We start from the raw sequence: 5,655 nt of genomic DNA, 5'->3' as shown, positions 1-5,655 counted from the left end.
CTGACAACGGGATGGGTGGATGGCACAGAAGCATGTTCACCTCTCAATGGCACACGAAAGTCTCCACACATGTCCCTTTCGGTTAGTGCGCGTGCGCGCGTCTCGCCTGCATCCACATCAGCGAGGTCAGCGGGTGCACAGGTAGGGCTTAAGGCGGTGCATGCGTCTGTAAGCGTCTCCATAACTGTGGGACAAAAGATGCCTTTGTTTGCTGCAAGAACAAGGTTTGAGTATCTCTGACAACTGTCAGCATTGGACTTGTTGGTCTGTTTGTAATGATAGATGTGTATTAGTTGATTCTAACATTTTATTAGCTGTACTTTTCTAACTTTCTGACATTCTTTTTTTCTACGCTTTTTTTTTATATATAATAAACAGCAGACTATATGTCACATGTTGTGTGATTGGGTCTCTACTGGGGTACTTACGATTCGGAGTACTAGCATGCAGATGGACAACAAAAACGAAATTGTATAAAGGAAAAGGCTGCGTGATGAAAATCGTTCGCGTTTTTCATCAGCGGTGTTTCTCTGCTTCTCAATCACTGCTGAGAGTGTAGGCGCATGCGTCTTGTGAGTGGCTCAATTGCTGACGGTTACAGTTCGCTATGCAGTTAACGAGTCGCCTTCTTGCATTTGCCGCACTTCTTCATCTCAGCCTCGCGCTTGCCGCACTTGTAGCACTGATTAACACACACACACATATCCAAAAATCACATATTCACATAAACACATACATATTTGATCACAAAAACTGAATGACAAAGGGAAATAATCGTTCTAAGGTATGAACCGTCCATGCCCCCATGGGGGAAATATTTTACATACATGGCTTCCTCCGTGCTTGATCCTCAATGGCTGAAAGTCATCATAGGAGCAGGGTCAACGCTGCTGGGAATGACAGGGTTCCACCAAGGCAGGTTTGTCATGTCTCCCAGCTGGTCCTTTCTCGTGCTCTCCAGCACGTGGCAAGATTTTGTCTCCTGCTGCTGCTGCTGCGAACAAAAGAAAAACATTCCTAAATCCTTTCACCAACCCTGCCTGGATCCTACTACTAAACTCCAGAGAACTCCTGAGACAAAAAAAAAAAAAAAAAAACCGACAAAAAACAAAAACACAACAACAAAAACAGCTGTGGGGATAAAAAAAATGTAATCGTGCACCTTATGAATAATAATATTAATAAGCATTGTGAACGAATATCAACAGTGGTGTGCATGGTGAGCAGTTATGTACGATCGTCAGCATTGTGTATAGTTATGAACGATGTGAAAATTATGACGTCACGAATTATTTTGAACGTTATGGTCACGAACATTTGATGAGCCAGTATGACGTTGTAAATAGTCGTGAACTTATGATGGGTATGAACAGTCTGTGTGCATCATGAGCAGCTATGATTTCGTGCAGCACCTGATCCTATTCCTCTCTATTGTCATTCGTGTTCTGATCGGCCACAGTGACCAAGAATGTCTCTAAGAAAATTGCAACAAATGAACAGTTCGTGAAATGTTTCAATGCAACCGCCTGGGGTAGCCTGGGTGTTTTTCGACACGAGACTCTGTGTTGTAGAGCGCCAGTCATGCTTTGACATCGCGGAGCAGTCACAGCGGCCAGCACACCGGTGCACCGCCCTGACCCCAACACACGTCCTCGGCACACACCTACACGCCCATCTTTTCTGAAACACAGAGGAATGTGTGGAGAGGCGAATGCACTTAGGAGGGCTCTCACCTATGCTTTGATATTGCAAATGAACGTTCTTTAAGCAGAAGATTGGAAATCAAAATTCTATTTGTCTTAGTGTGTTTCAGGAAGTTTGTTTGTTGTTTGCATGGGGTGAATGAAGGGGCTACCCGTCTGAGTTGTATCAGTTCTCGAGCAGAAAGTTTTCTGCTCTCCACCTAACTCTTTATGACCTATAACCCTATCATCTATAGCCCTATAAACAAGTACTCCGTCTTCACTCGAAGCGTTTTAAACAGATCAGTAAGGGGAAAAAAATTTGCAAACATATATATAGTGCCACTAACGAACATCGCTCTGTTTGTCTGAGTGACCTGCACAATGACCGAGGACATTAAAGCTGATGTCATCAGGTAGTCTGCCAACGGCAGGTTGAGATCGCTCTGTTTGTCTGAGGGACTTGCACAATGACGAGGACATAAAAGCTGATGTCATCAGATAGTCTGCAACGAACAGGTTGACGACTTGCTGATAATACACTCAGCCAGCGTGGTGTGTCTGAATGAACATGTTCATTATCAAAGCCATACTTTTTGTGTCTGCTTCGAAAATGATGGATTCTAGACACTGAAAACTGCATTAAAAATGAAAATTAGGAACTCGATGGTTGCTGAACAGCAGAATTCAAACTCGTGTCTTTTACTTCTCTTTGAGATTTGAATGAACCACGCGTGCATAGCAGACCCCACACGAACCACTCACTACAAGCAAACAACACGGGGATTATTTACAATTATTAGGGAACTGGGGGAATGTACGACACTCAAAAGAACAAAGTCTAGTGTTCCACATTGAAACAGCTGCTGCTGTAAAAGAATGACATGAAAATAACATGTCAACAAAGTGGTTTTGAACACAGTTGTCATTACATGTACATTGTTGGTCACATTGCTTGGTATTAATTATGATATACCTTGACATCACAAAGGCAAACACACAGGTATGCACACAGAAAGGTTAAAGATTGCAAGTCAATCAATCAGCACAAGAGTTTGGAGAGGCTGGTGGACAGAGGGGAGAGAGAAAGGCGGGTGAGAAATAGAGATGACTGTGAACATGTCAGAAACACAGAAAGATGAAGTCTGTGGATAATGTAGGACACATTACCCTCATATACAGCAGGTAGTACAAAGCAGTGTGCTGACGATCACCGAAACGAGCACTGGCAGAGGTTCGTCAGTCCGCTATCTGTCGTCTGCTCGTGACGACCAGGATTGTCGTGCTGCTCGAGGATGTGTAATAATATATATTATTCACCGTGTTCATTATTCATCCGAGGGCCACTGACAAGTAGTACACAGTCTTGCAAATGGCTGACAGCCTGACGAGCTCTTCCTGGAAGACAGGGCAGCGTACAAGAACAAGTGAACGTGACAGAGGGAAAACGAAAGTACAACGCACACGAGATACGTGGAGGTTTATGTTCGACAACTCTGACTGACTGAGATATTGTGGTTATCTCCCTTTTGCTGTTTTCCTTCCGTAGTTGACGTTTCCCCATTTGCTAAAATTTTTGTTAGCAACTATACTGACCATATATAATACATTCCATGAATATCACACTATTCCCTGATCATTCTCTCATATATCCTCCTTCTTTGTGTGCTGATTGTCGTTTATGCTTTTGGTCGCTCGTAATATATATATAATCATAGTACACCGCTAACATGTACATGTATATATGTTCTTATCATGTCGAGCGTGTTCACTGTCGCCCTGTCTATATCTTGAATAACATACAACATTGTATGTGTGTCTAGTTGTGATGTCAGTCTGTCGCCGTATGTATATGCATATATATGTAGATTCTATATACTTACCACATTATAAGAAACTAGTTTACAAAATCCACGAGTGTAAAGCTATTTTTCAACGAATGGTTTTAAGGTAACTTCACAAAATCTGCGAGTGTAAAATTAATTTAAATGAGTGGGTTTGATGAATTATAAGACATCACCTTACAAAAGCCGATTGTAAACGGTTCTGTCCGCGAGGTAACTGCCATTAGGAATAAGTAAAGTTGTATTTATTGTAAAAGCATGTGAAGATGGCGGCTCTTCCTTGGTTGAACAGCTTTTTTACTAGTGCCGGCGATCCTGCGATGTAGGGACAAAGTACCCTGACGACCGTCAGTAGGAATTCACATCGCGTTAGTTGTTTACAGGAACATGTTGACAAACACTTTGTGTGTAAACATTCTACAACTTTGTGAGGTCAAAAGTCTCGGTGCATCCAGAATGTTCCAAACTTCGTAGTGTGCATAGAATTGACGTCACACGTGACGCAACCTCCACCGCCTAGTTTGTTTTTTCGTCGGCAATGACGCAATTGACACACTGTATGCATGTAAACAACACAACACCAGAAAGTTTACTTACTTCATTTGTAGTCATCCTCGAAACCTTTATTCATCCCCAGATGCTCATATAAACACACTTAGTTTGGCCATAGTTTTAATAAGTAATATCACTGGTTGAAGCCATGTCAACGCTGTGCTTTGTTGACACCATGAAAAAATATCACAAAGTGAGATTGATTAGACACAGTGTCTCTCCTTCAGTAGAGATAAAAATAGAACAGTGTGATGAGGTTTGAATTTCGGACATTCTCAGGATCATCACAGCGAGGCATCAGCATACACAGGAGCAGCTTGGCCCAGCAATACTTGTCTCAGATCCAACAGCTATGAATCAGTCTGGCTAGAAAATACAGCAACACTTGTTGACCTCATGAGCTAGGATAGTTATAGTTATAGTCAAATAGCACTCGTTAACATCACGAGCTAGGATAGTTATAGTTATAGTCAAATAGCGCTCGTTGACATCATGAGCTAGGATAGTTATAGTTATAGTAAATAGCGACTCGTTGACTCATGAGTAGATAGTTATAGTTATAGTCAAAATAGCGGCTCGGTTGAATCAATGAGACTAGCATAGGCTATAGTTATAGTCAAATAGCGCTCGTTGACATCATGAGCTAGGATAGCTATAGTTATAGTCAAATAGCGCTCGTTGACATCATCATCTATCACTGCTCCAGTTCTTGCCACCATGACGATGTGCTAGCCCCTGCTATGACACTTAAGCTCCTTGTCTCTGCTAGTAAGCGATTTATAAAAAATTTGTTTTTTTCCCTTAAATTTAAAAAGCCCACCCCGTTGTGGGGGGGGGGGGAAAAAAACCCCCCACAAAACCGGGGGGAACGAACTTCGTTGTCTAAACTACGTCGACATGAAACTAGAACGTAATTCTTCCGTACTTGATCAGGATAGCTATTATTTACAAACTAAGCTAAACGGTTAATAATAATCATCAATGAAAGACTTGTCTAGCGCATACTCACACTCTAACAAGCTCTTAGCGCCTAAATCAAGAATGAGACATGGAAAAGGACACATACGAGAGACGGAAGAATAAACAACAGTACAAAGGACGAATAGAAGACGAATATATAGAACACAGAGGAACCAAGTAACAAGGACTGTGAATATGGTGATTGTGCAGGTTACCCACTTTGCCCGCGAGCTCTTGCTGAGTTTAAGAGTATACAATAATGTCAACTGTGAGGGTAACATCACTAAAACAGTTTAGTAAGCAAAACGTAGTATCATGTCGACTACAGACTGTTCATTACTGTCACATCATTTCTATGATGTGGGAAACACGATGGATTTTCTATTTTTGAAAAAATCCCGAAGATAACCATTCTCAAAAAATTGTTGGGTAAAAAAACCAGCGCATTTTCCAGACACCAGGGAAGTTTGGGCATTCGCGCCCGTAACCTGTTCATAACCGGAAAAAGTAGGGTTTTCTGGGTTTCCTCCTCAAAAATAACCAGGACGGAGGCCCTTTTTCTAAAAAAAAAAAAACTTTTCGGGGATTAATTTTTTTTCGCCCCCCAAATGGGCGGG

This window comes from Pomacea canaliculata, linkage group LG14, assembly GCF_003073045.1.
Source record: "Pomacea canaliculata isolate SZHN2017 linkage group LG14, ASM307304v1, whole genome shotgun sequence".
NCBI lineage: Eukaryota > Metazoa > Mollusca > Gastropoda > Architaenioglossa > Ampullariidae > Pomacea > Pomacea canaliculata.
Note: the sequence above shows the minus strand (reverse complement) of the source record.